General features: G+C 36.2%; 1 non-coding gene across 1 annotated transcript; it reads left to right on the plus strand.

Moving 5' to 3' along the window:
* Positions 1-5,058: 5,058 nt before the first annotated feature.
* LOC122305888 lies at positions 5,059-5,166 on the plus strand. The gene has a single exon (XR_006241319.1). It is a non-coding gene; the product is annotated as a small nucleolar RNA R71 (small nucleolar RNA).
* Positions 5,167-10,158: the final 4,992 nt, after the last annotated feature.

A 10,158-nucleotide genomic window follows, 5' to 3' on the forward strand; every position in this document is an offset into this window, starting at 1 on the left:
TTATTCTTAATTCATTAGATAACTCAATTAGGAACTCTATTCCCGAAATTCTCAATCGGAAGGTATAGATTTATAAACCAAAATTAAATCAAATTTAACCATTTGAAAAAACATTCAGCACTTTTAAAAAACGTAAATTATTACCCCTATTGAGAAAATCCAATGACAACAATATACTCAGGGAGCGATATTGCAGCAAAAAAAACTAAATCAATATAGATAAATAATTGATCCAAAAATAATCAAAGAACTAATCCATTCAATAGAAAAAACATGACTGAATCCATAAATAGAATAAATTCTACGATTATTCAGAGTAGAAAACATCAACGATGAATTGAGAATGATAAAACAAAAGAGTTTTAACAATTGAAGATCAAATACATGAATTAAAAATAAATTATAAATACCATCTAATGTGCAAGTTCATCCCTAACTCTATTTGAGAATTTAGTTACCCATAAATATATTAGACAACAAAAATTTCCAGAGAAAACTGAAGCGAACAGTGGCCATGGAAGTGATTTTCTCCTCTCTTCAGATCTGCCTCTTGTGCCTCCTCCCTCCTCCATTTCGTGCTAATGATATGCTTATATAGGGTATGAAAGAAACCCTAATGTCCTCTTAATTTCTGCATAAAAAAATCGCCTAAATTTTAGGACATAACTTGGCAGCCACGTATGCCCTTTAGGAGTTCGAATTTGGAAATCCTTATTAGAGACAAAGTTATATCTCTTTAAGATAGATTTCTAATGCATTAAGAATCTCATCAATCCGATATGTGAGTGAAAAGATACAGTCAAAAGACTAAAGTATGTCCAGACTATCTCTTAGCAAATTTCGGACTTGAACTTCTTGTGGTTTCATTTTGTGATTTTTTTCTTTTTCTTTTGTTCCAAATTGCTCTCAAACCCCATGAATGTCCTTCTTTTGAATTTGATTGGGCTTGACTTGCTCTTTTATAAACTCTGAAATTAGACATAAAAAAAGCTGCTTAGGAGTATCCCAACGCAAATAGAAATTCAATTTAAGAATACACATTAATTCCTATGATTTCTATTCACATTTAAGCATTTTAGTCCAATAATAGGGTATTTAGAGTGCACTTTCGCACACTCATCACACCCCCCAACTAACTCATTGCTAGTCCCTAGCAATTTTCATGTCAAAACAATGAAAGAGACCAAAGAAAATCACACATAAAGGCCATCAAGTCACACTTTCGAGATTCACATATCAAAACAATCTAAGGAATCCAATAACCCATCAAGATCAATCCACCTATAGCAATCCATAGAGTGTGTGTGTTCTCCAAGCCATAATCATCGTACCACTAACCTTGACACATGCAACATCAAGAACATCTCAAGCAAAAGGTTCAACTCCATAACTCACGGGTATAATAGTGTTTCGTGTAAGGGCTCTCTCTATGGAGTTGACAATGGGTGTATACACACTCTCATGGAAAATTAGCCAATTATGTACAAGCAACAAGCAAACATTGATCTTATGATAGGAACACTAACAAATGAGACTTCCAGCAGTCTTTCCAACAGGTTACTTAGAATCAGAATGGTCAACACAAAAGGTTGTAATGTGGCTTGGTTTCGGGACTATATGAAAAAAAAGGATGAAAGGGATTCAAAAACTTCCAAGTACATACAAAGGGAATTTTATTAAATAACTCAATAGGTCGCACTTCTCACTTGATGTACTCTCCAACTTTTCAGATCATCAAATAATAATGCTTTTCCTTCTTCTTCCTCTTTTTTTTTTCAACAATTTGATGAACAAACACATGCCACTTTTGTATTCTTTCCATTTCTACTAACTTTTTTTTTTCAGAGCTCACTCAATTGAACACTTTGCAACTTGTACTCTTTTTTTTTTTTTTTTTTTATTCTGTCGTCTTCTTTTTTTTTTTTAATTGAAAATGATAAAATAAAAAAAAAAGAGAATGCAAATTCCACACCTAGTATACACTTGGAAGTAAAAAGGGTAAGAAAATCAGTGTATAGGTTATACTCCAATGCGGAGAGGCATGGATGATATGGGCATATGAAAAGAAAAGTCTGCATGTGTTTAGCTCAAAGTTGGCTACTAGGGGTCTATGATGGAAAATGATAGCTTGAAAGGCTCAAACGTTAATCCTAAGTTGACCTTCGTCATATCCTAAGTATATCCATCATCGTACCACAAATCATGTAATGATATTCTCAAAAGAAGTGCCCAATTCAACAGATCAATGAACGCTTATCACAATTTACTGCATTTGTATGCTCTCAGTCCTCTCCAAACTCACATAAATACTTAAGCAAAAGAGTTCTCTAGCTACATGTGTCAAACCACCATCTTACCACAAAATTTGGATAAGTGCATTAAGGGTTCTGTGAATGCTTCAGCAAAAATGATTATGGTGGGTTTGGTGAATTCACGAAGATGGGTATGAATGAGAATGAGTACACATGTGAAAATGATGCACATGTGATGCAAATTAAAAAAAAAATTTGACACATGAAAATATGCTACAGAGTTCCAGCAAGCATTTTAAATACTGAATTTGCACCACCACCACCCCCAACTTAAATGAAACATTATCCTCAATGTTTAAGAATCAAAATTGAATGGGGAGTAACTGAAAATGGTAGAATACACTTGATGAGTGACGTGGGTAGCTCGCTAAACACCAAAGATGGTAACTTGAAATGAGGAAATGAAACTATCCTGCAATAAAAAACAAAGAAAACGACAGTAAACAAAAAGGAAAAGAAAGAAAATAAGAAAAAAAACAAAAAAAAAAAACAAAGCAAAACAAAATAAATAAAGAAAAACATACCTGGTTGGTGTGGTCGAGGTTGATAGACTGGATCCACAACTGGAATGTATTCCACTTCCAGAACTTGCCTATCAATTAATACTTTAAGGCGTTGACCATTTACTTTAAAGATCCGACCATCTTTAGGATCTTCTATTTCGAACGCCCCATTTACAAAAACATTCCTTACTAAAAATGGGTCAGTCCACCTAGACCAAAGTTTTCCTGGGTGCTTATGGAGTCTAGAATCATATAAAAACACTCGATCATTAAGCTTAAACGTTTTTCTCAAAATATTTTTATCATGAAACACTTTCATTTTTACCTTATAGACTTTATACTTAGGCAAAGGTTTCAATTTAACTCTTGGTGCTTTCATACTTACAGGAATTTGTTTTCCACATTTCTTAGGCAACTCCTCAAATTTCTGTTGCCAAACCTGTATGCCATAATCCTGAGTTTCAACAAAAACAGCACAAATATCAATAACATCAGATGAATCACTAACAGATGTATTAAACTCAGAATTCACAAGGGAATATTCAAGGGGATCAAAATCATGAGTTGTGTGAACTCCCTTGTCTATGAGTGTGTCAATCATATACGTTTGGTGGCACTCGTCATCTGTTGGCTGTTTCTCAATATGGAAAATGTTGACCTCGATAGTCATGTTTCCAAAAGATAGCTTCATCAACCTATTCCTGCAATTTATAAGTGCATTAGCCGTAGCAAGGAAAGGTCTACCTAATATGAGAGGAACCTTAGAGTTAGATTCAACAACTGATTGAGTGTCTAAAATTAAGAAATCAACAGGATAATAAAACTTGTCAATTTGGATCAAAACATCCTCAACTATCCCTCTCGGTTTCTTAACTGAACGATCAGCCAACTGAAGCACAACAGAAGTAGGCTTAATTTCACCCAAACCAAGCTGCAAATAAATGGAATAAGGCATCAAATTAACACTAGCTCCTAAATCTAGCAAGGCTTGCCAAAACTCATGATTTCCAATATTACATGCAATGGTTGGACAACCAGGATTCTTGTACTTAGGAGGAATTCGCTGTTCAATTAGAGCACTAACTTGCTCTGTCAAAAATGTTGTCTTCTTAACATGGTGCTTCCTCTTAACTGTATACAAATCTTTAAGAACTTTTACATAAGTGGGAACTTGTTTAATAACATGCAAAAGAGGAAGGTTAATTTTTACCTGCCTGAGGTTCTCCAAGATTTCATTACTAGGATCCAAAGTTTGCATACCAGATTTTAAAGCTTGAGGAAATGGTACCTTAACTGGACTCTTGATTACCTCGGCATTCTTGGGGAACTCGGTACTATCATTGCTTTGTTCCTCTTCAACATCCTTTGGTTTATCAGTTGTTTGGATGTGTAAGGACTTACCACTTCTTGTCACAATGGCATTGACTTCTTTCAAATTTTTTTGTGCCATATGCTGACCTTGGGGTGCGGATTGAGCTTAAGAAGGAAACTTGCCATGCTCATTCACACTCAAGGAGCTCATTATCTTGGATATATGACTCTTTATCTCTTTCTTTTCTTCAACAACCTGCATAATCAAAGATTCAAACTTTTGATTAGTTTTACTCTATGCCTCAATAAAAGCATGCAAAGTGTCTTCTAAAGGACTCCTAGAAGATGAAGGTGCATGATATGGTGTAGGATATGATCTAGGGGGTTGTGCAGGTGGTTGGTTTTCAGATTTCCAACTAAAATTGGGGTGATTATGCCACTCAGGATTATAGGTATTAGAGAAATGTGCAACAGGCTTTATGTACATACCTAAGGCATTACATTGTTCCTCATACATCCCTCTCATCTCAGCAAATGTGGGACACTCTTGGGCAAGGTGATCTACCCCGCCACACACAAAACATGGTCCAAAAGATTCTGTATGATTAGCCACGTGTGTTGGCTTTAAGTCTTTATTCTTCAACACCTATAGCTCCCTAGTGAGCATCTCAACCTTAGCCTTTAGGTTATCTTCTTCCCTGAGATGGTAAATTCCACCACCATTTAGGTTTCCTGCAGGTCGTGACCTATTTGTGCTCTCAGTAGCACTAGGTCCAGTCCAAGTGTGAGCTTTTTCAGCAAGCTCATTGAGGTATTCTATGGCCTCATCAGGATCTTTCTGTAAGAACTCACTATTACACATCATCTCCACAAATTGACGCTCTCTAGGTGTAAGTCCTTCATAAAAATAGCTCACTAAGTGCCAATTCTCATACCCATGGTGAGGACACATACTCAATAGCTCCTTAAATCTCTCCCAAGACTGATACAAAGTCTCACTGTCCTTTTGTACAAAGGTGGAGATTTGCCTTTTTAAAGCATTGGTCTTATGTTGGGGAAAATATTTATTAAAGAAGACTTGAGTCATCTCATTCCATGACCCAATAGACCGTGGTCTCAATGAGTATAGCCAACTCTTAGCTCTATCCTTTAAAGAGAAAGGAAAGAACTTAAGTCTCGCAATGTCATCAGTTGCATTTTGACTATGAAAAGTCGCAACTACTTCCTCAAACTCCCTAATGTGCACATATGGATTTTCATTTTCCAAGCCATGAAAAGTAGGGAGTAACTGTATCATCCCTGTTTTAAAATCCAATTGGTGAATATTAGCTGGAAACATGATGCATGATGGTGTGGCTGTGCGTGTAGGGTGGAGGTAATCCTAAAGGGTCCTAGTGGGTTGATCTTCGTTGTGACGTCCCCAAATCCTCACGTACGGACACAGGGAAATCGAGACTTCCGGATGGTGACATCACGGGTCACCACCCTATCGCCAAGTGCCAAGTGTGTGTATATGCAACAAATGTGCACGAAGAAACACGCAGCGGATAGCAAAGTCATATAACTAAGTACCAGAATTTTTTCTTAGTTTAATACAAAGCTATTCAAATCATACATAATAAAATATTACAAACTACAAATATTGTTTTAAAACCAACTACAAAGCATAACTCCAACTCAGAACTCCGGCGGAGCTGCATCCTTGGGCTCAGCCTCCTCCTCCTCCTCGATCTCTGCATCAAAATCTAGGGTACCAAAAATGGTGCCGCAAGTAACTAAGATCCAAACACCACTAGATGAAAGCATATTAAAACTCAAACAATATTCATAAAAAAATGCAAATGCATATGACCAGCAAAACCATATTTTTCCACGCACGCCAAAAACCCATTTGGCCCAAAAACATAACCTTTAAAACCAAGCCTCTCCATTATCCCAGATAATGGCCCAAATCAATAAACCACCATTTTCCCAGAAAATGGATCACAAAGCCTCAACACATCCTCGCCATTTTCCCAAAAAATGGCCCGTATCCGAAAACCATAAAAACGATCCAATTATTGCATGCACCATGATCTCCCCTAGGGATCATCCGCACACTCTGGCTCTGTGCCACACTACAGGTAACGTCTACGTGTGTGACACCTAAATGAGCGATGCCAATACTCTCGCCCAGTGCGTCCCTAGACCAGGCCATCCTCTAGTCCCTGCCACTCTAGGGATCACGAAGTCGACACAACAGCGTTACCGTATCGTGCAATCCGGTCGTCGCCTAGCAACAAACCAAGGGATGTCACTCAGTATTATCCACTCCCGAGTGACCAGAGGAGCTCCACCGAGATAATACCCCATCCCGGCTTGGGGTCGTGAGACACACGCACCCGAAAATCTATTTATACATCAAAAACTAGATTTTCACAATTTAAATAAAAGCACATGAATGCAATATGTAATGCACGCCTCAAGGCACAAATAACCAACCAATCACAAATCAACAAACCAAACAACTCCGTCCTCAATCCATCCGACCCCCGAACTCCTCGGACTCAATCCGGAATCAACCAACCAATCCAATAAATATTGTAAGAGCAAAATATATTTAAATTTAAAAGTAGAGTTTGAAAAATACTTATAGCGCTATAACGTATTTTTTGAAAGCTCGCGGCGTTGCAAACGGTAGAGAAAAAGCAACGTAACAATGTATTTTACACTATGGCCGTGGCTAGGAAATTACCCACTTTCGAACAGGGGCAAACCAAGATATGAAATTGATAAGGAATGGTCTTAAGATGTTTATGAAGCTAAAGGAAGTGAGTTTTGGCCGTGGGTGGCGGTGGAAAAGGCGATGGAAGCGAAAAAAGCCCAAATCGGAGTTGAGCTCGTGGGAGCTGCTCCGGCAATGGATCAGGGTTGAAATTGGGTGGTTTAGGACGACAAGAGGTAGAGGAAGAAGCTGTGAAGAAATGGTGGCTGGAGGTGGAGCGATGGCGCCGGAAACGGCTCAAAACCGTGCGGAAAGAAAGGGCTGTAGGGGGCTAACGGCGGCTCGGATGGAGGAGATTTTCAATGAGAGTGTTCACCGGTCGGAGGGGAATATTTTGGTGGGGGTGGTGTCAACCACGCCGGCCTGCGGCAGCAGGTCTGGGCGGAGAAGGCTGAAAGGGAGCTGTTCGGGCGTGCGGGAGAGGAGAAGGAAAGAAGAAGAAAGAAAGAAAAGAAAAATAAAGAAAAAGGAAAAAGGGGAAGAAAAAGAAAAGAGAAAATAAAAAAGGGAAAAAGAAAAGAAGGAGAAAGAAAATGAGGTCCAATCCTCACTCCAGAAACCAAAAACTGATCCACCGAAAACGATTTTAAAAAACATAAAACGACTAAAATAAAATTAAACACCACATCAAATAAAATAAAAACCAATTTAAAATACACTAATTTAAAATAAAAGAACCAATATATTAATTAAATTAAAAACACTTCTTCAGTGAAAATACATGTAGAAACGGGTCATCACATTCGTGTTCACTCATTATCTTAGAATTAGAAGAATTTTCAAACAAATGATCAGAAAAATTAAACTCTGACTCTAACACAGGTCTACAAGCAAACCGACCCAAGGCGTCTCTATACTTGTACATGCAAGGTAGAGAGAAACGCAACACTAAAAAAAACTACAAAAGGAAATAGAAAATAAAATAAAAATGCAGCAAGCTAAAAGAGCGAACGAAGTTACTGCCTTTACAAACTATTGAAAAGAAAAACTATCTCACAATTCTTCTACCGTCTCCTCGGCAACGGCGCCAAAATTTAATTATGCTCAAAGAATAACGCGGTAGTTGTAGCACAACTTTGGGGTGTCGATTCCACAAGGAGACAAATTAAAAGAATAGCAAGAGGAACAAAGAAACTATAAAAAAATATTAAATAAGTAATAGAGAACAAAGATTAATTTTAAATGTAAATTAAAGTGAAGCAAAGTAATTAATGGAAAAAGTACTCAAATTTGACGAACAGTAGAGCGTCGGGAATCCCTTGCACAAATCTGGTATTTTAATTATTCTTAATTCATTGGATAACTCAATTAGGAACTCAATTCCCAAAATTCCCAATCGGAAGGTATAGATTTATAAACCAAAATTAAATCAAATTTAACTCTTTGAAAAAACATTCACCACTTTTAAAAAACGTAAATTACTACCCCTATTGAGAATATCCAATGAAGAAAATATACTCAGGGAGCGATATTGCAGCAAAAAAAACTTAAATCAATATAGATAAATAATTGATCCAAACATAAACAAAAAACTAATCCATTCAATAGAAAAAGCATGACTGAATCCATAAATAGAATAAATTCTACGATTATTCAGAGTAGAAAACATCAACGATGAATTGAGAATGATAAAACAAAAGAGTTCATCTGTAACCCTACTTGAGAATTTAGTTACCCATAAATATACTGGACAATAAAAATCTCCAAAGAAAACTGAAGCGAACGATGGCCATGGAAGTAATTTTCTCCTCTTTTTAGATCTACCTCTTGTGCCTCCTCTCTCCTCCATTTCATGCTAATGATATGCTTATATAGGGTAGGAAAGAAACCCTAATGTCCTCTTAATTTCCACATAAAAAAATCGCCTAAATTTTAGGACATATCTTAGCAGCCACTTATGCCCTTCAGTAGTTCGAATTTGGAAATCCTTATTAGAGACAAAGTTATATCCCTTTAAGATAGCTTTCTAATACATCAAGAATCGCATCAATCCGATATATGAGTGAAAAGATACAGTCAAAAGACTAAAATTTGTCCGAACTGTCTCTTATCGAATTTCGGACTTAGACTTCTTGTGGTTTCATTTTGTGATTTTTTTTCTTTTTCTTTTCTTCCAAATTGCTCTCAAACCCCACGAATGTCCTCCTTTGAATTTGATTGGGCTTGACTTGCTCTTTTATAAACTATGAAATTAGACATAAAAAAAAATAACTACTTAGGAGTATCCCAACATAAATAGAAATTCAATTTAAGAATACACATTAATTCCTATGATTTCTATTCACATTTTAGCATTTTAGTCCAATAATAGGGTATTTAGAGTGCACTTTCGCACACTCATCAATCGTCATCCTCTTCTGAAGCCAGATTGAATGACGACAAGACTAAGGAATTAGAGGAAGCTGCACTTGATATAGAACGATTGAGGTCAAAGGAAAAAGAGTTGTTGACCCGATTAGATCAAGCAACAGATTTAGAGGTAAGATTAGAAGAGAGGCTATAATTAAATAACCAAAAGATGTTTGAACAATTTCAGTCGATGATGTCCCAAAACTCTATGCCACCACTACCACCACAATCATAATTCATTTAATTTTTTAATTGCCTTTATTTATGATGTTTGTAAACATTTGAACAATTGATGTATATATGACTACAATTTGTGTAATATTAGTATGTTCTTTTTAATTAAATTTCATTTTGTTTGACCAATACCGTTTGAACTTTAAATAACCCGTTCGAATGGTAAATTACCATTTATGTATACATTCGAACAAAAATAGATCCATTTGAGCAAACAAAAAAAACCCATTCGAACGTATCGGGAAATACATTCCATACGTTCGTTCGAACAATTAAATATTTATTTGAATAACGTTATTTTTTGAAACTCCGTTCGAATAGAATATTTCTGAATATAAATTGTCTGTTCAAACAGTTAATATTTTTCTTTGAACAAAAGTCACTAAAAAATGTGTTGGTTTGAACGGACTTGGTCAAATATGGTTATTGGTTCGAATTAACATTTCATGTTGTTCGAACAAAAATTTTTTCATTCGAACTTGATTCTGAGACAACATTTTTTTGTCTTAAAAAAAATTTCATTCGAACGGTTTCAACTGGTTCCGCCCAATTTCGTCCCTAAAAGTATTTTTTGGAGACAAAAATTTAAAAAGTTTTTGAGACGGTCTTTCTGAGACAAAATAGAGGCAAAAATTTTTCATCTCCAAAAACTTCTAGGGATGAAATTTGTGTTTTTTGAGATAAA

The sequence above is a fragment of the Carya illinoinensis genome, chromosome 3, assembly GCF_018687715.1.
Source record: "Carya illinoinensis cultivar Pawnee chromosome 3, C.illinoinensisPawnee_v1, whole genome shotgun sequence".
NCBI classification, from domain to species: domain Eukaryota; kingdom Viridiplantae; phylum Streptophyta; class Magnoliopsida; order Fagales; family Juglandaceae; genus Carya; species Carya illinoinensis.